Source organism: Mesoplodon bidens, assembly GCF_964165515.1.
Source record: "Mesoplodon bidens genome assembly, contig: HAP1_SCAFFOLD_55, whole genome shotgun sequence".
In the NCBI taxonomy this organism is placed as follows: domain Eukaryota; kingdom Metazoa; phylum Chordata; class Mammalia; order Artiodactyla; family Ziphiidae; genus Mesoplodon; species Mesoplodon bidens.
In genome coordinates, this window is record NW_027672046.1 from 695,375 (window position 1) to 719,541 (window position 24,167).

A 24,167-nucleotide genomic window follows, 5' to 3' on the forward strand; every position below is an offset into this window, starting at 1 on the left:
GAGCATTGTGATTACACGGATATTGGAGCACTGTGATGACAAGGGCATGGAGCATTTTGTTGAGAAGACCATGGAATATTATTATGATATGTGTCATGGAAATTTGTGATGACCAGGACATAGAGCATTGTGATTAAAGGTTTCTTGGAGCATTGTGATGGCAAGTGTCATGAAGCCTTGTGATGACAAGGCCGTGGAACATTGTGATGGCACGGGTCATGGAGCATTGTTATGACAGGGTAATGGAGCATTGTGATTACAAGGTTTATGGAGCATTGCGATGACAAATCTGTGGACCGTTGTGATGAAAAGTGCGTGGCACTTTGCGATGACAAGTGTCATGGAGCATTTTTCTGAAAAAGGCATGGAGCATTGTGATGACAAGGGTCATGGAGCATTGTGATGAAAAGTTCATGGAGCATTGTGGTTACAAATGTCACAGAGCCTTGTGATGACGAGGGCATTGACCGTTGTTATGACAAATGTTATGAATCATTGTGATGACTGGAGTCACGGAGCATTGTGATGACAGGGGTCATGGAGCATTTTGATGACAAGGGCATGGAGCATTGTGATGACAGGGGCATGGAACATTGCGATGAGAAGTTCATGGTGTATTTAGAAGAAAGTTGTCAGGGAGCATTGTGATGACATATATCATGGTCCACTGTGATGACAATGGCAGGGAGCATTGTCCTGAGAAGCACATGGAGCATTTTGATGAAAAGGGTCATGGAGCATTGTGCTGAGAAAGGCATAGAGCATTGTGATGACAAGGGTCAAAGAGCATTGTGATGAAAAGTTCATGGAGCATTGTGGTTAAACGGTCACTGAGACTGTTGATGATGAGGGCATATACCATTGTCATGACAAAGGTCATGAAGCATAGTGATGACTGGAATCAAGGAGCATTGTGATGACAGGGGTCATGGAGCATTGTGATAACTAGGGCATGGAGCATTGTGTTGACAAGTGCATGGAGCATTGGTCTAATAAGTTTCATGGATTATTGTGATGACATTTGGAATGGCGCATTGTGATGACAAGGGCATTTACCATTGTGATTACCAGGTCATGCAGTATTGTGAAGATAGGTGTCAGGCAGCATTGTGATGATATATGTAACGGCACATTGTGATGGCAATGGCATGGAGCATTGTGATGCCAAGTGTCATGGAGGATTCTGATGACAAAGGTAATGGAGCCTTGTGATGACAATGGCTTGGAGCATTGTGATGACAAGCGTCACGGAGCATTGGGAATAGAGGGGTCATGGAGAATTGTGATGACAAGGGCATGGAGCATTGTGATGACAGGGGCATGGAGCATTGGTCTGACAAGTTTCATAGATTATTGTAATGACAGTAGACATGGTCAATTGTGATGACAAGGGCATGGATCTTTGTGATGAGATGGTCATGGTGTATTGTGAAGACAGATGTGAGGGAGAATTGTGATGACATATGTCATGGTCCATTGCGATGACAATGGCAGGGAGCATTGTGATGCCAAATGTATTGGAGGATTGTAATGACAAATATAATGGAGCATTGTGATGACTAGGGCTTGGAGCATTACAATGACAAGGGCCATTGAGAATTTTCATGACAACGTCGTGAAGCATTGTGATGACAAGGTCCTGGAGCATTGTGATAAGAAAACCATGGAGCCCTGTGATGACAAATCTCATGGAGCATTCTGATGAAAAGGGGCATGGACCACTGTGATTACAGGGGTCTTGGAACATCGAGATGACAAGGGCATGGAGCATTGTGATGAGAAGGCCAAGGAGCATTCTAATGACATGCATCACTGAGATTTGTGATGACAAGGGCATGGAGCATTGTGATTACAGGGATCTTGGAGCATTGTGAGGAAAAGTGCATGGATCATTGTGATGAAAAAGGCATGGAGCCTTGTCATGACAGGTTTCAAGGAGGATAGAGACCAGAAGTGTCAGGGAGCATATTGATGAGAATTGTTTTGAGCATTGTGATGACAAAGTTCATGGAGCATTGTGATGAGAAGACCATGGATAATTGTGATGACGAGTGTCATGGGGCATTGTGATGAGAACCGTTATGGAATATTGTGATCACAAGGGTTTGGAGCATTGTTATGACAGAGTTCATGGATCATTGAGATTAAAAGGGGCATGGAGCATTGTGATGAGAAGGGTCATGGAGCCTTGTGAAGACAAGGCCAAGTAACATCGTGATGGCAGGGGTCATGGAGCATTGTTATGACAGGGGTAATGGAGCATTTTGATGGCAAGGTCATGGAGCACTGTGATGAGAAGGCCATGGAGCATTCTGATGACATGTGTTATGGAGCTTTGTGATGACAAGGGCAAGGAGCAATGTGATGAGAGCGGTCATGGAGCATTGTGATGACAAGGACATGGAGCATTGTGATACCAAGGGTCATGGATCTTTGTGATGACAAATGTCATGGAGCATTTTGATGACAAGGGCGTTGTGCATTGTGATAAGAAGGGCAGGGAGCATTGTGATGACAGGATCATGAAGCAATTTGATTAAAAGGGTCATGGAACATTTTGATGACAAGGATTATGGAACACTGTGATGTCAGGGGTCATGGAGCATTCTGATGAAAAGGGTCATGGAACATTTTGATGACAGGTGTTATGGAACATTGTGATATGAGGGGTCATCGAACATTGTGATGATAAGTGCATGTAGCATTGTGATGACAGGAGTCATGGAACATTATGATGACAGCGGTGAGGGAGTATTGTGACGAATAGTGATGTCACATTGTGATATCAGTGGTCAGAGACCATTTAGATGAGAAGTGCATGGAGCATTGTGATGACAAGTAATATGGAGCATTGTGATGACAAGATTTTGGAACACTGTGATGACAAGCACATGGTGCATTGTGATGACATGTGTCATCGAGCATTGTCCTGACAAGTACAAGGAGCATTGGGATGACAAGGTTCATCGAGCAGTGTGCTGAGAAAGGCATAGAGCATTGTGATAACAAGGGTCAAAGAGCATTGCGATGAAAAGTTCATGCAGCATTGTGGTTAAAAAGGTCACTGACACTGTTGATGATGAGGGCATGGACTATTGTGATGACAAAGGTCATGGAGCATTGTGATAACAAGGGCATGGAGCATTGTGATGACAAGGGTATGGAGCATTGGTCTAATAAGTTTCATGGATTATTGCGATGACAGTTTGAATGGCGCATTGTGATGACAGGGGCATGGAGCATTGGTCTGAAAAGTTTCATAGATGATTGTGATGACACTTGGCATGGTGTATTGTGATGACAAGGTCATGGAGCATTGTGATGACAAGGACATCGAGCATTGTGATGAGAATGTCATGGAGTATTGTGAAGACAGGTGTCAGGGAGCATTGTAATGACATATGTCATGGTCCATTGCGATGACAATGGCAGGGAGCATTGTGATGCCAAATGTATTGGAGGATTGTCATGACAAATATAATGGAGCATTGTGATGACTAGGGCATTGAGCATTGTGATGAGAATGCCATGGAGCATTTTGATGACATGCGTCATAGAGTTTTGTGATGACAAGGGCATGGAGCATTGTGATTACAGGGACCTTGGAGCACTGTGATGAAAAGGGCATGGATCATTGTGATGAAAAAGGCATGGAGCCTTGTCATGACAGGGTTCAAGGAGCATACTGACGACAAGTGTCAGGGAGCATTGTGATGACAAGTGTATTGAGCATTGTGATGACAAAGATCATGGAACATTGTGATGAGAAGACCATGGATAATTGTGATGATAAGCGTCATGGGCTGTTGTGATGATAAGTGTTATGGAACATTGTGATAACAATGGTTTGGAGCATTATGATGACAGAGGTCATGGAGAATATTTATTTAATTGTGATGACAATAGCGTGGAGCCTTATGATGATGGGCATGGTGCATTGTGATGACAGGGTTCATGGAGCATTGAGATGAAACGGGGCATGGAACATTGTAATTACAAGGGTCTTGGAGCATTGTGATGACAAGGGCGTGGAGAATTGTGATTTCAGCCGTTTGAGCATGGTGACGACAAGTATCATGGAACCTTGTGATGACTAGGCCGTGGAACATTGTGATGGCAGGGGTCATGGTGCATTGTTATGACAGGTGTAATGGATCATTGTTATGAGAAGGGCATGGAATATTGGTCTGAAATGTTTCATGGATTATTGTGATGAGAGTGGGCATGGAGCATTGTGATGACAAGGGCACGGAACACTGTGATACATGGGTCATGCAGTATTGTAATGACAAGGGCATGGAGCATTGTGATGAGAAGGGCATCGAACATTGTGATGACAAGTCTCATGGAGCTTTGTGATGACAAGTGCATGGAGCAATGTGATGAGAGGGTTCATGGAGCATTGTGATGAAAATGACATGGAGCATTGTGATGCCAATTGTCATGGAGCTTTGTGATGACAATTCATGGAGCATTTTGATGACAAGGGCATGGTGCATTGTGATGAGAAGGGCAGGGAGACTTTTGATGACCAGGTCATGCAGCAATTTGATAAAAAGTGTAATGGAACATTTTGATGGCAGGGGTTAGAGAATACTGTGATGTCAGGGGTCATTGAGCTTTGGGATGAAAAGCGTCATGGAGCATTTTGATGACAGGTGTCATGGAACATTGTGATGATAAGGGGATGTAGCATTGTGATGACAGGGTCATGGAACATTGTGATTACAGGGGTGAGGGAGTATTGTGATGACTAATGATGGAACATTGTGAAATCCATTGTGAGAGAGCATTTTGATGAGAAGTGCATGGACCATTGTGATTACAAGGTTTATGGAGCATGGCAATGACAAGGTTGTGGACTATTGTGATGAAATGCGCGTGGCACATTGTGATGACAATCGTCATGGAGCACTGTTCTCACAAAGACATGGAGCACTGTGATGACAAGGGTCACAGAGAATTGTGATGAAAAGTTCATGGAGCATTGTGGTTACAAAGGTCACAGAAGCTTGTGATGACGCTGGCATGGAATATTGTGATGACAAACGTTATGAAGCAGAGTGATGACTGGAGTCATGGAGCATTGTGATGACAGGGTTCATGGAGCATTGGTCTGACAAGTTTCATAGATTATTGTGATGACAGTGGTCATGGAGCATTGTGATGACATGGGTTATGGAGCACTGCGCTGACAAGCATATGGAAAATTGTGATGACAAGTTTCATGGAGCATTGAGTAGAAAAAGGGACAGAACATTGTGATAACAATGGTCACGGAGCATTGTGATGAAAAGTTCATGGAGCATTGTGGTGACAAAGTTCACAGAGCCTTGTGATGATGAGGGCATAGATCATTGTGATGACAAAGGTCATGAAGCCTTGTGATGATTGGAGTCATGGAACATTGTGAGAACTGGGGTCATGGAGCATTGTGATGACAAGGGCATGGAGCATTGTGATGACAGGGGCATGGAACATTGGTATAACAAGTTTCATGGATAATTGTGTTGACAGTGGGCATGGCACATTGTGATGACAAGGTCATGGAGTATTGTGAAGACAGGTGTCAGGGAGCATTGTGATGACATATTTCATGTTCCATTGTGATGACAATGGCATGGAGCACTGTGATGCCAAGTGTTTTGGAGGATTGTGATGACAAAGGTAATGGAACACTGTGATGACAAGGGCTTGGAGAATTGTGATGACAAGGGTCATGGAGCATTTTGATGACAACGACCATTGAGAATTTTGATGAAAATGTCGTGAAGCATTGTGATGACGGAGGCATGGAGCTTGCTATGACAGGGGTCATGGGGCATTGCGAGGACATGTGCATGGAGAATTGTGCTGACAAAAACATGTAACATTGTGATGAGAAGTGTCATGGAGCACTGTGATGACAAGGACGTGGAGAATTGTGATGACAAGGGACATGGAGCATTGTGATGACCAGGGCATGGAGCATTGTGATGGCAAGACCGTGGAGCATTGTGATAAGAAGACCATGGATAACTGAGATGACGAGCGTCATGAAGCACTGTAATGAAAAGGGCTATGGAGCGTTGTGATGTCAGGGGACATGGAGCATTTTGATGAAAAGGGTCATAGAGCATTTTGATGACAGGGGTTATGGAACATTGTGATGTCATAGGTCATCGAACATTTTGATGATAAGTGCATGTAGCACTGTGATGACAGGAGTCATGGAACATTGTGCTGACAGGGGTGAGGGAGTATTGTGATGAATAATGATGTAACATTGTGAAATCAGTGGTGAGAGAGCATATTGATGAGAAGTGCATGGAGCATTGTGATGACATGATTGTGCAGCACTGTGATGACAAGTGCATGGTGCATTGTGATGACATGTCATGAAGCATTGTGCTGACAAGTGCATGGAGCATTGTGATGACAACTGTCATGGAGCACTGAGCTGAGAAAAGCATAGAGTATTGTAATGACAAGGGTTAAAGAGCATTGTGATGAAAATTTCATGGAGCATTGAGGTTAAAATGGTCACAGAGACGGTTGAGGACGAGGGCATGGACCATTTTGATGACAAAGGTCATGAAGCATTGTGATGACTAGAGTCACGGAGCATTTTGATAACAATGCCATGGAGCATTGTGATGACAAGGGAATGGAACCTTGGTCTAATAAGTTTCATGGATTATTGCAATGAGAGTTGGAATGGCGCATTGTGATGACAATGGCATGGAGCATTGTTAAGACCATGTCATGCTGTATTGCGAAGACAGGTGTCAGGGAGCATTGTGACGACATATGTAATGCCGCATTTTGATGACAATGGCATGGAGCTTTCTGATGTCAAGTGTCAGGGAGCATTGTGCTGGCAAGTGCATGGAGAATTGTGATGACACGGGTCATGGAGCATTTTGATGACAAAATTGTGGAGTATTTTTATGACAATGGCATGGAGCTTAGTGATGACAAGGGTCAGGGAGCATTGTGCTGGCAAGTGCAAGGAGAATTGTGATGACACGGGTCATGGAGCATTTTGATGACAAAATTGTGGAGTATTTTGATGACAATGGCGTGGAGCATTGTGATGAAAATGGCATGGGACATTGTGATTAAAAGGCATGGAGCCTTTTAGTGACAGGGTTCAAGGAGCATTCTGACGACAAGAGTCAGGGAGCATTGTGATGACAAGTGTATTGAGAATTGTGATAACAAAGATCAAGGAGCATTGTGATGAACAGGACAAGGAATATTGTGATGACAGGCATCATGGAGCTTTGTGATGACAAGTGTTAAGGAACTTTGTGATCACAAGGCTTTGGAGCATTGTGATGACAGAGGTCATGGATCATTTTGATTTCAAGGAGCATAGACCATTGTGATGACAAGGGCATGAAGCAATGTGATCCCAAGTTTCATGGAGGATTGTGATGACAATGGTAATGCAGTTTTGTGATGACTAGCGCATAGAGCATTTTAATGACAAAGTCATGTAGCAATTTGCTGACAAAGGCATGGAGCATTGTGATGACAGATGTCATGGAGCACTTTGGTGACATGTGTCACAGAGCATTGTGAATAGTGGGGTCATGGAGCATTGGGATGACAAGGGCATGGATCATTGTGATGACAAGCGTCATGGAGCATTGGTCTGAAAATGTTCATGGAGTATAGTGATGACAGGGATCAAGGAGCATTGTGATGAGTAGGGAATTGAGCATTGTGATGACAAGAGCCCCGTATCTCTGTGTTGTCAGCGGTCATGGAGTGTTGTGGTGACAGTGGTCATGGAGCATTGTGACGAGAAGGTCATGGAGCATTGGGCTGAAAATGTTCATGGAATATTGTGATTACAGGGGTCATGGAACATTGTGATGACAAGGAAATGTAGCATTGTGAATAGAAGAACAAGGAGACTTGTGATGACAAGTCTCATGGAGCATTCTGATGAAAAGGGGCATGGAGCATTGTGATTACAGGAGTCTTGGAACATTGTTATGAGAAGGGCATGGAGCATTGTGAGGAGGCCATGGAGTATTCTGATGGCATGCATCATGGAGCTTTGTGATGACAAGTGCATGGAGCACTGCGATTACAGGGGTCTTGGAGAATTGTGATGAAAAGGGCATGGAGCCTTGTCATGATAGGGTTCAATGAGCATACTGACGACAAGTGTCAGGGAGCATTGTGATGACAAGTGTATAGAGCACTGTGATGACAAGGGTTATGGAGCATAGTGATGAGAAGACCATGGATAATTGTGATGATGAGCGGCATGGGGTGTTGTGACGATAAGTGTTATGGAACATTGTGATCAAAAGAGTTTGGAGCATTGTGATGACAGAGGTCATCGAGTATTTTGATTCCATTGTGATGACAATAGCCTGAAGCATTATGATAATGGGCATGGTGCATTGTGTTGACAGGTGTCATGGAGCATTGAGACGAAAACGGGCATAGAACATTGTGATTACAAGGGTCTTGGAGCATTGTGATGAGAAGGGCAAGGAGCGTTGTGATGACAATGTTAATGGAGCATTGTGATGAGAAGATTGTGGAGCCTTTTGATGACAAGCGCATGGTGCATTGTGATGACGTGTCATGGATCATTGTGCTGACAAGCTCATGGAGCATTGTGATGACAACGGTCTGGAGCATTGTGCTGAGAATGGCATAGAACATTGTGATGAAAAGGGAATGGAGCATTGGTCTAATAAGTTTCATGGATTATTGCAATGACAGTTGGAATGGCGCATTGTGATGACAAGGGCATGGAGCATTGTGAAGGCAAGGTCTTGCAGTATTGTGAAGACTGGTGTCAGGGAGCACTGTGATGACATATGTAATGGCCCATTGTGATGACAATGGCATGGAGCATTGTGATGCCAAGTGTCATGGAGGAATCTGATGACAAAGGTAATGGAGCATTGGGATGACAATGGCTTGGAGCATTGTGATGACAAGGGTCAGGGAGCATTGTGCTGGCAAGTTCATGGAGAATTGTGATGACAAAGGTCATGGAGCATTTGGATGACAAGCTTGTGGTGTATTTTGTTGACAATGGCATGGATTATTGTGAGGAAAATGGCATGGGGCATTGTGATGAAAACAGCATGGAGCCTTTTCTTGACAGGGTTCAATGATCATTCTGACGACAAGAGCCAGGGAGCATTGTGATGACAAGTGTATTGAGAATTGTGATGACAAAGTTCATGGAACATTGTGATGAAAAGGACATACAGTATTGTGATGACAGGCATCATGGAGCGTTGTGATGACAAGTGTTATGGAACATTGTGATCACAAGTGTTTGGAGCATTGCGATGACAGAGGTCATGGATCATTTTGATTTCAAGGAGCATGGAGCATTGTGATGACAAGGGCATGAAGCAATGTGATCCCAAGGTTCATGGAGGATTGTGATGATAATGGTAATGGAGTATTGTGATGACAAGCGCATAGAGCATTGTAATGACAAGGTCTTTTAGCATTTTGCTGACAAAGGTATGGAGCATTGTGATGACAGGTGTAATGGCGCACTGTGATGACAAGTGTCACAGAGCATTGTGAATACAGAGGTCATGGAGCATTGGGATGACTAGGGCACGGATCATTTTGATGACAAGGATCATGGAGTTTGGGCTGAATATATTCATGGAGTATTGTGATGACATGGGTCATGGAGCATTGTGATGACTAGTTAATGGGGCATTGTGATGACAAGAGTCACGGATCATTGTGTTGTCAGGTGTCATGGAGTGTTGTGATGACAGTGGTCATGGAGCATTGTGATAATATTGGTCATGGAGCATTGCGATGAGAAAGTCATGGAGCATTGGCCTGAAAATGTTTATGGAGTATAGTGATGACACGTGTCATGGAGCATTCAGATGACAAGTTTGTGGAGTACTGTGCTGACAAAGCATGTAACACTGTGATGAGAAGTGTCATGGAACATAGTGATGCCAAGAACTTGGAGTATTGTGATGACCAGGGCATGGAGCATTGTGATGGCAAGACCGTGGAGCATTGTGATGAGAAGGCCATGGTTAATTGTGATGAAGAGTGTCATGGAGCACTGTAATGACAAGGGTTATGGAGCATTGTGATGTCAGGGGACATGGAGCATTGTGATGACAAGGGCATGGAGCATTGTGATGACAGGGTCATGGAGCATTGGTCTGACAAGTTTCATGGATAATTGTGTTGACAGTGGGCAAGGCACATTGTGATGACAAGGTCATGGAGTACTGTGAAGACAGGTGTCAGGGAGCATTGTGATGACATATTTCATGTTCCATTGTGATGACAATGGTATGGAGCATTGTGATGCCAAGTGTCACTGAGGATTGTGATGACAAATGTAATGGAGCATTGTGGATGACAAGGGCTTGGAGCATTGTGATGACAAGGGTCATGGAGCATTTTGATGACAACGGCCATTGAGAATTTTGATGAAAAGGTCGTGAAGCATTGTGATGACAGAGGCATGGAGCTTGCTATGACAGGGGTCAAGGGGTATTGTGATGACATGTGAATGGAGAATTGTGATGACAAAAACATGTAACATTGTGATGAGAACTGTCATGGAGCATTGTGATGACAAGGACGTGGAGAATTGTGATGACAAGGGACATGGAGCATTGTGATGACCAGGGCATGGAGCATTGTGATGGCAAGACCTTGGAGCATTGTGATGAGAAGACCATGGATAATTGTGATGAAGAGCGTCATGGAGAACTATAATGACAAGGGGTATGGAGCATTGTGTTGTCAGGGGACATGGAGCATTTTGATGACAGGGCTTATGGAACATTGTGATGTCATAGGTCATCGAACATTGTGATGATAAGTGCATGTAGCATTGTGATGACAGGAGTCATGGAACATTGTGATGCCTGGGGTGGGGCGTATTGTTAGGAATAGAGATATAACATTGTGATATCAGTGGTGAGAGAGCATATTGATGAGAAGTGCATGGAGCATTGTGATGACAAGGTTAATGGAGCATTGTAATGACAAGATTGTGGAGCACTGTGATGGCAAGTGCATGTTGCACTGTGATGGCATGTGTCATGGAGCACTGTGCTGACAAACGCATGGAGCATTGTGATGACAACGGTCATGGAGCATTGTGCTGAGAAAGGCAGAGAGTATTGTGAAGACAAGGGTCAAAGAGCATTGTGATGAAAATTTCATGGAGCCTTGAGGTTAAAAAGGTCACAGAGACTGTTGATGACGAGGGCATGGACCATTGTGATGACAAAGGCCATGAAGCATTGTGATGACTGGACTCACGGTGCATTGTGATGACATGGGTCATGGAGCATTGTGATAAGAAGGGCATGGAACATTGTGATGAAAAGGGCATGGAGCATTGGTCTAATAAGTTTCATGGATTATTGCAATGACATTTGGAATGGCGCATTGTGATGACAAGGGCATGGAGCATTGTGAAGACCAGGTCATGCAGTATTGTGGAGACTGGTGTCAGGGAGCATCGTGATGACATATGTAATGGCCCATTGTGATGACAATGGCATGGAGCACCGTGATGCCAAGTGTCATGGAGGATTCTGATGACAAAGGTAATGGAGCAGAGTGATGACAATGGCTTGGAGCATTGTGATGACAAGGGTCAGGGAGCATTGTGCTGACAAGTGCATGGAGAATTGTGATGACAAAGGTCATGGAGCATTCTGATGACAAGCTTGTGGAGTATTTTGATGACAATGGCATGGAGCATTGTGATGAAAACGGCGTGGGGCATTGTGATGAAAAAGGCATGGAGCCTTTTCGTGACAGGTTTCAAGGAGCATTCTGACGACAAGTTTCAGGGAGCATTGTGATGACAAGTGTATTTAGAATTGTGATGACAAATGTCATGGAGCATTGTGATGAATAGGGCATGGAGTATTGTGATGACAGACATCATGGAACGTTGTGATGACAAGTGTTATGGAACATTGTGATCACAAGGGTTTGGAGCATTGTGATGACAGAGGTCATGGATCATTTTGATTTCAAGGAGCATGGAGCATTGTGATGACAAGGGCATGAAACAATGTGATCCCAAGGTTCATGGAGGATTTTGATGACAATGGTAATGGAGTATTGTGATGACAAGCGTATAGAACATTGTAATGACAAGGTCATGTGGCATTTTGCTGACAAAGGCATGGGCATTGTGATGACCGGTGTCATGGAACACTGTGATGACAAGCGTCACGGAGCATTGTGAATACAGGGGTCATGGAGCATTGGGATGACAAGTGCATGGATGATTTTGAAGACAAGTGTCATGGAGCATTGGGATGAAAATGTTCATGGAATATTGTGATGACAAGGGACATGGAGTGTTGTGATGACAGCGGTCATGGAGCATTGTGATGATATTGGTCATGGAGCATTGCGATGAGAAAGTCATGGAGCATTGGGCTGAAAATGTTCATGGAGTATTGTGATGACAGGTGTCATGGAGCATTGAGATGACAAGGTACTGGAGCATTATGATGAGAAGACCATGGAGCCTTGTGATGATATGTCTCATGGAACATTCTGATGAAAAGGGGCATGGAGCATTGTGATTACAGGGGTCGTGGAGCACTGTGATGACAAAGGCATGGAGCATTGGGATGAGAAGGCCATGGAGCCTTGTCATCACAGGGTTCAAGGAGCATACTGACGACAAGTGTCAGGGAGGATTGTGAAGACAAGGGTATTGAGCATTGTGGTGACAAAAGTCATGGAGCATTGTGATGAGAAGACCATGGATAATTGTGATGACAAGCGTCATGGGGCGTTGTGATGATAAGTGTTATTGAACATTTTGATCACAAGGATTTGGAGCATTGTGATGAGAGGGGTCATGGAGCATTATGATTTCATTGTGATGACAATAGCATGAAGCATTATAATGGTGGGCATGGTGCATTTTGATGACAGGTCTCATGGAGCATTGAGATGAAAAGGGGCATGGAGCATTGTGATTACAGGGGTCATGGAGCATTGTGATGACAGGTGTAATGGAGCATTGTCATGGCAAGGGCATGGAGCACTGTGATGAGAAGGCCATGGAGCATTCTAATGACAGGCGTCATGGAGCTTTGTGACGACAAGGGCATGTAGCAATGTGATGAGAGCGATCATGGAGCACTGTGAGGACAATGACATGGAGCATTGTGATGCCAAGGGTCATGGTTCTTCGTGATGACAAAATCATGGAGCATTTTGATGACAAGGGCGTTGTGCATTGTGATGAGAAGGTCAGGGAGCATTGTGATTACAGGGTCATGGAGCAATTTGATGAAAATGGTCAAGGAACATTTTGATGACAGGGGTTATGGAATATTTTGATGTCAGGGATCAAGGAACATTTTCATGACAGGGGTTATGGACCGTTGTGATGACAGGGGAGTGGGGGTATTGTGATGACTAGAGAGGGAGCATTTTGATATCACTGCTGAGAGAGCATTTTGATAAGACGTGCAAGGAGCATTGTGATGACAAGTTTTATGGAGCATTGTGATGACATGGGTCATGGAGCACTGTGCTGACAAGTGCATGGAACATTGTGATGACAAGGGTCATGGAGCATTGTGTTGACAAAGGGACGGAGCATTGTGATAACAAGTGTCACGGAGCATTGTGATGAATAGTTCATGGAGCAATGTGGTGACAAAATTCACAGAGCCTTGAGATGATGAGGGCATGCATCATTGTGATGACACAGGTCATGAAGCCTTGTGATGCCTTGAGTCACGGAGCATTGTGAGAACTGGTGTCATGGAGCATTGTGATGACAAGGGCATGCAGCATTGTGATGACAGGGGCATGGAGCATTGGTTTAATTAGTTTCCTGGATTATTGCGATGACAGTTGGAATGGCACATTGTGATGAAAAGGGCATGGAACATTGGTCTAATAATTTTCATGGATTATTGCGATGACAGTTGGAATGGCACATTGTGATGACAAGGACATGGAGCATTGTGATAACCAGTTCATGCAGTATTGTGAAGACAGGTGTCAGGGAGCATTGTGATGACATATGTAATGGCCCACTGTGATGACAATGGCATGGAGCATTGTGATGCCAAGTGTCATGGAGGATTCTAATGACCAAGGTAATGGAGCATAGTGATGACAATGGCTTTGGACACTGTGATGACAAGGGTCAGAGAGCATTGTGCTGACAAGTGCATGGAGAATTGTGATGACAAGGGTCATGGAGCACTCTGATGACAAGCTTGTGGAGTATTTTGATGACAAAAACATGGAGCATTGTGATGAAAACGGCATGGGACATTGTGAAGAAAAAGGCATGGAGCCTTTTCGTGACAGGGTTCAAGGAACAATCTGACGACATGTGTCAGGGAGCATTGTGATGACAAGTGTATTGAGAATTGTGATGACAAAGGTCATGGAGCACTGTGATGAAAATGGCATGGAGTATTGTGATGACAGGCATCATGGAGCGTTGTGATGACAAGTGTTATGGAACTTTGTGATCACAAGGCTTTGGAGCATTGTGATGACAGAGGTCATGGATCATTTTGATTTCAAGGAGCATGGAGCATTTTGATGACAAGGGCATGAAGCAATGTGATCCCAAGGTTCATGGAGGATTGTGATGACAATGGTAATGGAGTATTGTGAAGACAAGCACATAGAGCATTGTAATGACAAGATCATGTAGCAATTAGCTGACAAAGGCATGGAGCGTTGTGATGACAGGTGTCTTGGGGCACTGTTATGACAAGCGTCACGGATCATTGTGAATACATGGGTCATGGAGCATTGGGATGACAAGGGCAAGAATCATTGTGATGACAAGTGTCACGGAGCATTGGGCTGAAAATGTTCATGGAGTATTTTGATGAGAGGGGCCATGGAGCATTGTGATGAGGGAGGTCATGGAGAATTTTGATTTCATTGCGCTGACAATAGCCGGAAGCATTATGATGATGTGCATGATGCATTGTGATGACAGGGTTCATGGAGCATTGAGATGACAAGGGGCATGGAGTATTGTGATAACAGGGGTCTTGGAGCATTGTGATGACAAGGGCATGGAATATTTTGAGGAGAAGGCCATGGAACATTATGATGACATGTTTCATGGAGCTTTGTGATGGCAAGGGCACGGAGCATTGTGATTACAGTGGTCTTAGAGCATTGTGATGAAAAGGGCATGGATCATTGTGATGAGAAAAGCATGGAGCCTTCTCATGACAGGGTTCAAGGAGCATACAGACAACAAGTGTGAGGGAGCATTTTGATGACAAGGGTCTTGAGCATTGTGATGACAAATGTCATGGAGCATTGTGATGAGAAGACCATGGATAACTGTGATGACGAGCTTCAAGGGGCATTTTGATGACAAGTGTTATGGAATATTGTGATCACAAGGGTATGCAGCATTTTTATGGCAGAGTTCATGGAGCATTTTGATATCATTGTGATGACAATAGCATGAAGATTTATGATGATGGGCATGGTGCATTGTGATGACAGGGTTCATGGAGCATTGTGATAACAAGTCATGGAGCATTGTGTTGACAAGGGCATGGAGCGTTGGTTTAATTAGTTTCATGGATTATTGCGATGACAGTTGGAATGGCACATTGTGATGAAAAGGGCATGGAGCATTGTGATTACAGGGGTCTTGGAGCATTGGGATGACAAGGGCATGGAGCATTGGGATGACAAGGGCATGGAACATTGTGATGAGAAGTTCAGGGAGTATTTTGAAGAAAGTTGTCAGGGAGCATTGTGATGACATATGTCATGTTCCATTGCGCTGACAATGGCAGGGAGTGTTGTGATGCCAAATGTAATGGAGGATTGTGATGACAATTATAATGGAGCATTGTGATGACTAGGGTTTGGGGCATTATGATGACAAGTGCCATTGAGAATTTTCATGACAATATCGTGAAGCATTGTGATGACAAGTTCCTGGATCATTGTAATAAGAAAACCATGGAGCCTTGTGATGACACATCTCATGGAGCATACTGATGAAAAGGGGCATGGACCACTGTGATTACCGGGGTCTTGGAACATTGTGATGACTAGGGCATGGAGCAATGTGAGGAGAAGGCCAAGGAACATTCTAATGACATGCGTCATTGAGCTGTGTGATAACAAGGGCATGGAGCATTCTGATTACAGTGGTCTTGGAGCATTGTGATGAAAAGGGCATGGATCATTGTGATGAGAAAGGCATGGAGCCTTCTCATGACAGGGTTCAAGGAGCATACAGACAACAAGTGTGAGGGAGCATTTTGATGACAAGGGTATTGAGCATTTTGATGACAAAGGTCATGGAGCATTGTGATGGGAAGACCATGGATAATTGTGATGAGGAGTTTCAAGGGGCATTGTGATGACAAGTGTTATGGAATATTGTGATCACAAGGGTATGCAGCATTTTTATGGCAGAGCTCATGGAGCATTTTGATATCATTGTGATGACAATAGCATGAAGCTTTATGATGATGGGCATGGTGCATTGTGATGACAGGGTTCATGGATCATTGAGATGAAAATGGGCATGGAGCATTGTGATTACAGGGGTCTTGGAGCATTGTGATGAGAAGGGTCATGGATCCTTGTGATGACAAGGCCAAGGAACATCTTGATGGCAGGGGTCATGGAGCATTGTTATGACAGGTGTAATGGAGCATTGTGATGGCAAAGGCATGGATCATTTTGATGAGAAACCCATGGAGCATTCTGATGACATGTGTTATGGAGCTTTGTGATGACAAGGGCATGGAGCAATGTGATGAGAGCGTTCATTGAGCACAGTGATGACAAGGACACGGAGCATTGTGATGAAAAGTGTCATGGATCATTGTGATGAAAAAGGTCATGGAGCATTTTGAAGACAAGGGCGTTGTGCACTGTGATGAGAAGAGCAGGGAGCATTGTGATGACAGGGTCATGGAGCAATTAGAAGAAAAGGGTCATGGAATATTTTGATGACAGTGGTTATGGAACATTGTGATGTCAGGGGTCATGGAGCATTTTGATGAAAAGGGTCATGGAGCATTTTGATGAGGGGATTATGGAACATTTTGATGTCAGGGGTCATCGAACATTGTGATGATAAGTGCATGTACCATTGTGATGACAGGAGTCATGGAACATTTTGATGACAGGGGTGAGGGAGTATTGTGACGAATAGTGATGTAACATTGTGATATCAGTAGTGAGAGAGCATTTTGATGAGAAGTGCATGGAGCATTGTGATAACAAGATTTATGGAGCATTGTGAAGACAAGATTGTGGAGCACTGTGACGACAAGCGCATGGTGCATTGTGATGACATGTGTAATGGAGCACTGTGTTGACAAGCGCATGGAGCATTGTGATGACAAGGGTAATGGAGCATTTTGCTGAGAAAGGCATAGAACATTGTGATGACAAGGGTTAAGAGCATTGTGATGAAAAGTTCATGGAGCATTGTTGTCAAAATGGTCACAGAGACTGTTGATGATGAGGGCATGGACCACTGTGATGACAAAGTTCATGAAGCATTGTGATGACTGGAGTCACGGAGCATTGTGAAGACAGGGGTCATGGAGCATTGTGATAACAAGTTCATGGAGCATTGTGTTGACAAGGGCATGGAGCATTGGTTTAATTAGTTTCATGGATTATTGCGATGACAGTTGGAATGGCACATTGTGATGAAAAGGGCATGGAGCATTGGTCTAAAAAGTTTCATGGATTATGGCGATGACAGTTGGAATGGCGCATTGTGATGACAAGGACATGGAGCATTGTGATAACCAGGTCATGCAGTATTGTGAAGACAGGTGTCAGGGAGCATTGTGATGACATATGTAATGGCCAACTGTGATGACAATGGCATGGAGCATTGTGATGCCAAGTGTCATGGGGGATTCTGATGACAAAGGTAATGGAGCATAGTGATGACAATGGCTTTGGACACTGTGATGACAAGGGTCAGGGAGCATTGTGCTGACAAGTGCATGGAGAATTGTGATGACAAGGGTCATGGAGCACTCTGATGACAATCTTGTGGAGTATTTTGATGACAAAAGCATGGATCATTGTGATGAAAACGGCATGGGACATTGTGAAGAAAATGGCATGGAGCCTTTTAGTGACAGGGTTCAAGGAACATTCTGACGACAAGTGTCAGGGAGCATTGTGATGACAAGTGTATTGAGAATTGTGATGACAAAGGTCATTGAGCATTGTGATGAAAAGAGCGTGGAGTATTGTGATGACAGGCATCATGGAGCGTTGTGATGACAAGTGTTATGGAACTTTGTGATCACAAGGCTTTGGAGCATTGTGATGACAGAGGTCATGGATCATTTTGATTTCAAGGAGCATGGAGCATTGTGATGACAAGGGCATGAAGCAATGTGATCCCAAGGTTCATGGAGGATTGTGATGACAATGGTAATGGAGTATTGTGAAGACAAGCACATAGAGCATTGTAATGACAAGGTCATGTAGCAATTTGCTGACAAATGCATGGAGCGTTGTGATGACAGGTGTCATGGGGCACTGTGATGACAAGCGTCACGGATCATTGTGAATACATGGGTCATAGAACATTGGGATGACAAGGGCAAGAATCATTGTGATGACAAGTGTCATGGAGCATTGGGCTGAAAATGTTCATGGAGTATTTTGATGACAGGGGTCATGGAGCATTGTGATGAGAGAGGTCATGGAGAATTTTGATTTCATTGCGCGGACAATAGCCGGAAGCATTATGATGATGTGCATGATGCATTGTGATGACAGGGTTCATGGAGCATTGAGATGACAAGGGGCATGGAGTATTGTGATAACAGGGGTCTTGGAACATTGTGATGACAAGGGCATGGAGCATTTTGAGGAGAAGGCCATGGAACATTATGATGACATGTGTCATGGAGCTTTGTGATGGCAAGGGCACGGAGCAGTGTGATTACAGGGGTCTTGGAGCATTGTGATGACAAGTGTCATGGAGCCTTGTGATGACAAGGCCGTGGAACATTGTGATGGCAAGGGTCATGGAGCATTGTTATGACAGGTTTAATGGAGCATTGTGATGAGAAGGGCATGGAGCATTGTGATTACAAGGTTTATGGAGTATTGCCATGACAAATTTGTGGACTGTTTTGATTAAAATCGCGTGGCACATTGTGATGACAAGGGTCATGGAGCACTTTTCTGACAAAGGCGTGGAGCATTGTGATGACAAGTGTCACGGAGCATTGTGATGAAAAGCTCATGGATTATTGTGGTTACAATGGTCACAGAGCCTTGTGATGACGTGGGCATGGACCATTGTGATGACAAATGTTATGAAGCATTGTGATGAATGGAGTCACAGAGCATTGTGATGACTTGGGTCCTGGAGCATTGTGATGACAAGGGCATGGAGCATTGGGATGACAAGGGCATGGAACATTGTGATGAGAAGTTCAGGGAGTATTATGAAGAAAGTTGTCAGGGAGCATTGTGATAACATATGTCATGTTCCATTGCGATGACAATGGCAGGGAGTGTTGTGATGCCAATGTAATGGAGGATTGTGATGACAATTATAATGGAGCATTGTGATGACTATGGTTTGGGGCATTATGATGACAAGTTCCATTGAGAATTTTCATGACAATATCTTGAAGCTTTGTGATGACAAGTTCCTGGGACATTGTGTTAAGAAAACCATGGAGCCTTGTGATGACACATCTCATGGAGCATACTGCTGAAAAGGGGCATGGAGCACTGTGATTACCGGGGTCTTGGAACATTGTGATGACTAGGGCATGGAGCAATGTGAGGAGAAGGCCAAGGAACATTCTAATGACATGCGTCATTGAGCTGTGTGATAACAAGGGCATGGAGCATTCTGATTACAGTGGTCTTGGAGCATTGTGATGAAAAGGGCATGGATCATTGTGATGAGAAAGGCATGGAGCCTTCTCATGACAGGGTTCAAGGAGCATACAGACAACAAGTGTGAGGGAGCATTTTGATGACAAGGGTATTGAGCATTGTGATGACAAAGGTCATGGAGCATTGTGATGAGAAGACCATGTATAATTGTGATGAGGAGTTTCAAGGGGCATTGTGATGACAAGTGTTATGGAATATTGTGATCACAAGGGTATGCAGCATTTTTATGGCAGAGCTCATGGAGCATTTTGATATCATTGTGATGACAATAGCATGAAGCTTTATGATGATGGGCATGGTGCATTGTGATGACAGGGTTCATGGATCATTGAGATGAAAATGGGCATGGAGCATTGTGATTACAGGGGTCTTGGAGCATTGTGATGAGAAGGGTCATGGATCCTTGTGATGACAAGGCCAAGGAACATCTTGATGGCAGGGGTCATGGAGCATTGTTATGACAGGTGTAATGGAGCATTGTGATGTCAAAGGCATGGATCATTTTGATGAGAAACCCATGGAGCATTCTGATGACATGTGTTATGGAGCTTTGTGATGACAAGGGCATGGAGCAATGTGATGAGAGCGTTCATTGAGCACTGTGATGACAAGGACACGGAGCATTGTGATGACAAGTGTCATGGATCTTTGTGATGAAAAAGGTCATGGAGCATTTTGAAGACAAGGGCGTTGTGCATTGTGATGAGAAGCGCAGGGAGCATTGTGATGACAGGGTCATGGAGCAATTTGAAGAAAAGGGTCATGGAATATTTTGATGACAGTGGTTATGGAACATTGTGATGTCAGGGGTCATGGAGCATTTTGATGAACAGGGTCATGGGGCATTTTGATGAGGGGATTATGGAACATTTTGATGTCAGGGGTCATCGAACATTGTGATGATAAGTGCATGTACCACTGTGATGACAGGAGTCATGGAACATTTTGATGACAGGGGTGAGGGAGTATTGTGACGAATAGTGATGTAACATTGTGATATCAGTAGTGAGAGAGCATTTTGATGAGAAGTGCATGGAGCATTGTGATAACAAGATTTATGGAGCATTGCGAAGACAAGATTGTGGAGCACTGTGACGACAAGCGCATGGTGCATTGTGATGACATCTGTCATGGAGCACTGTGTTGACAAGCACATGGAGCACTGTGATGACAAGTGTAATGGAGCATTTTGCTGAGAAAGGCATAGAACATTGTGATGACAAGGATCAAGAGCATTGTGATGAAAAGTTCATGGAACATTGTTGTCAAAATGGTCACAGAGACTGTTGATGACGAGTGCATGGACCATTGTGATGACAAAGTTCATGAAGCATTGTGATGACTGGAGTCATGGAGCATTGTGATGACAGGTGTCATGGAGCATTGTGATAACAAGGTCATGGAGCATTGTGTTGACAAGGGCATGGAGCATTGGTTTAATTAGTTTCATGGTTTATTGCGATGACATTTGGAATGGCACATTGTGATGAAAAGGGCATGGAGCATTGGTCTAATAAGTTTCATGGATTATGGCGATGACAGTTGGAATGGCGCATTGTGATGACAAGGACATGGAGCACTGTGCTAACCAGGTCATGCAGTATTGTGTAGACAGGTGTCAGGGAGCATTGTGATGGCATATGTAATGGCCCACTGTGATGACAATGGCATGGAGCATTGTGATGCCAAGTGTCATGGAGGATTCTGATGACAAAGGTAATGGAGCATAGTGATGACAATGGCTTTGGGCACTGTGATGACAAGGGTCAGGGAGCATTGTGCTGAAAAGTGCATGGAGAATTGTGATGACAAGGGTCATGGAGCACTCTGATGACAAGCTTGTGGAATATTTTGATGACAAAAGCATGGAGCATTGTGATGAAAACGGCATGGGACATTGTGAAGAAAAAGGCATGGAGCCTTTTAGTGACAGGGTTCAAGGAACATTCTGACGACAAGTGTCAGGGAGCATTGTGATGACAAGTGTATTGAGAATTGTGATGACAAAGGTCATGGAGCATTGTGATGAAAAGGCATGGAGTATTGTGATGACAGGCATCATGGAGCGTTGTGTTGACAAGTGTTATGGAACTTTGTGATCACAAGGCTTTGGAGCATTGTGATGACAGAGGTCATGGATCATTTTGATTTCAAGGAGCATGGAGCATTTTGATGACAAGGGCATGAAGCAATGTGATCCCAAGGTTCATGGAGGATTGTGATGACAATGGTAATGGAGTATTGTGAAGACAAGCGCATAGAGCATTGTAATGACAAGGTCATGTAGCAATTTGCTGACAAAGGCATGGAGCGTTGTGATGACAGGTGTCATGGGGCACTGTGATGACAAGCGTCACGGATCATTGTGAATACATGGGTCATGGAGCACTGGGATGACAAGGGCAAGAATCATTGTGATGACAAGTGTCATGGAGCATTGGGCTGAAAATGTTCATGGAGTATTTTGATGACAGGGGTCATGGAGCATTGTGATCAGAGAGGTCATGGAGAATTTTGATTTCATTGCGCTGACAATAGCCGGAAGCATTATGATGATGTGCATGATGCATTGTGATGACAGGGTTCATGGAGCCTTGAGATGAAAAGGGGCATGGAGTATTGTGATAACAGGGGTCTTGGAGCATTGTGATGACAAGGCCATGGAGCATTTTGAGGAGAAGGCCATGGAACATTAAGATGACATGTGTCATGGAGCTTTGTGATGGCAAGGGCACGGAGCAGTGTGATTAGAGGGGTCTTGGAGCATTGTGATGACAAGTGTCATGGAGCCTTGTGATGACAAGGCCGTGGAACATTGTGATGGCAAGGGTCATGGAGCATTGTTATGACAGGGTTAATGGAGCATTGTGATGAGAAGGGCATGGAGCATTGTGATTACAAGGTTTATGGAGTATTGCCATGACAAATTTGTGGACTGTTTTGATGAAAAGCGCGTGGCACATTGTGATGACAATGGTCATGGAGCATTTTTCTGACAAAGGCATGGAGCATTGTGATGACAAGTGTCACGGAGCATTGTGATGAAAAGTTCATGGATTATTGTGGTTAAAATGGTCACAGAGCCTTGTGATGACGCGGGCATGGACCATTGTGATGACAAATGTTATGAAGCATTGTGATGACTGGAGTCACGGAGCATTGTGATGACTTGGGTCATGGAGCATTGTGATGACAAGGGCATGGAACATTGTGATGAGAAGTTCAGGGACTATTTTGAAGAAAGTTGTCAGGGAGCATTGTGATGACATATGTCATGTACCATTGCGATGACAAAGGCAGGGAGTGTTGTGATGCCAAATGTAATGGAGGATTGTGATGACAATTATAATGGAGCTTTGTGATGAGTAGGGTTTGGGGCTTTATGATGACAAGGGCCATTGAGAATTTTCATGACAATGTCGTGATGCATTGTGATGACAAGTTCCTGGATCATTGTGATAAGAAAACCATGGAGCCTTGTGATGACACATCTCATGGAGCATACTGATGAAAAGGGGCATGGACCACTGTGATTACTGGGGTCTTGGAACATTGTGATGACTAGGGCATGGAGCAATGTGAGGAGAAGGCCAAGGAACATTCTAATGACATGCGTCATTGAGCTTTGTGATAACAAGGGCATGGATCATTGTGATGACAAGGTTCATGGAGCATTGGGCTGAAAATGTTCATGGGGTATTGTGATGACAGGGGTCATGGAGCATTGTGATGAGAGAGGTCATGGAGAATTTTGATTTCATTGGGCTGACTATAGCCGGAAGCATTATGATAATGGGCATGATGCATTGTGATATCATGGTTTATGGATCATTGAGAAGAAAAGGGGCATCGAGCATTGTGATTACAGGGGTCTTGGAGCATTGTGATGACAAGGCCATGGAGCATTTTGATGAGAAGGACATGGAACATTCTGATGACATGTGTCATGTTGCTTTGTGGTGACAGGGTCAGGGAGCAGTGTGATTACAGGGGTCTTGGAGCATTGTGATGACATGTTTATGGAGCATTGCCATGACAAATTTGTGGAATGCTGTGATGAAAAGCACGTGTCACATTGTGATGACAAGTGTCATGGAGCATTTTTCTCACAATGTCATCGAGCATTGTGATGACAAGGGACACGGAGCATTGTGACAGAAATTTCATGGAGCATTGTGTTTACAAAGGTCACAGAGCATTGTGATGACTCAGGCATGGATCATTGTGATGACAAATGTTATGAA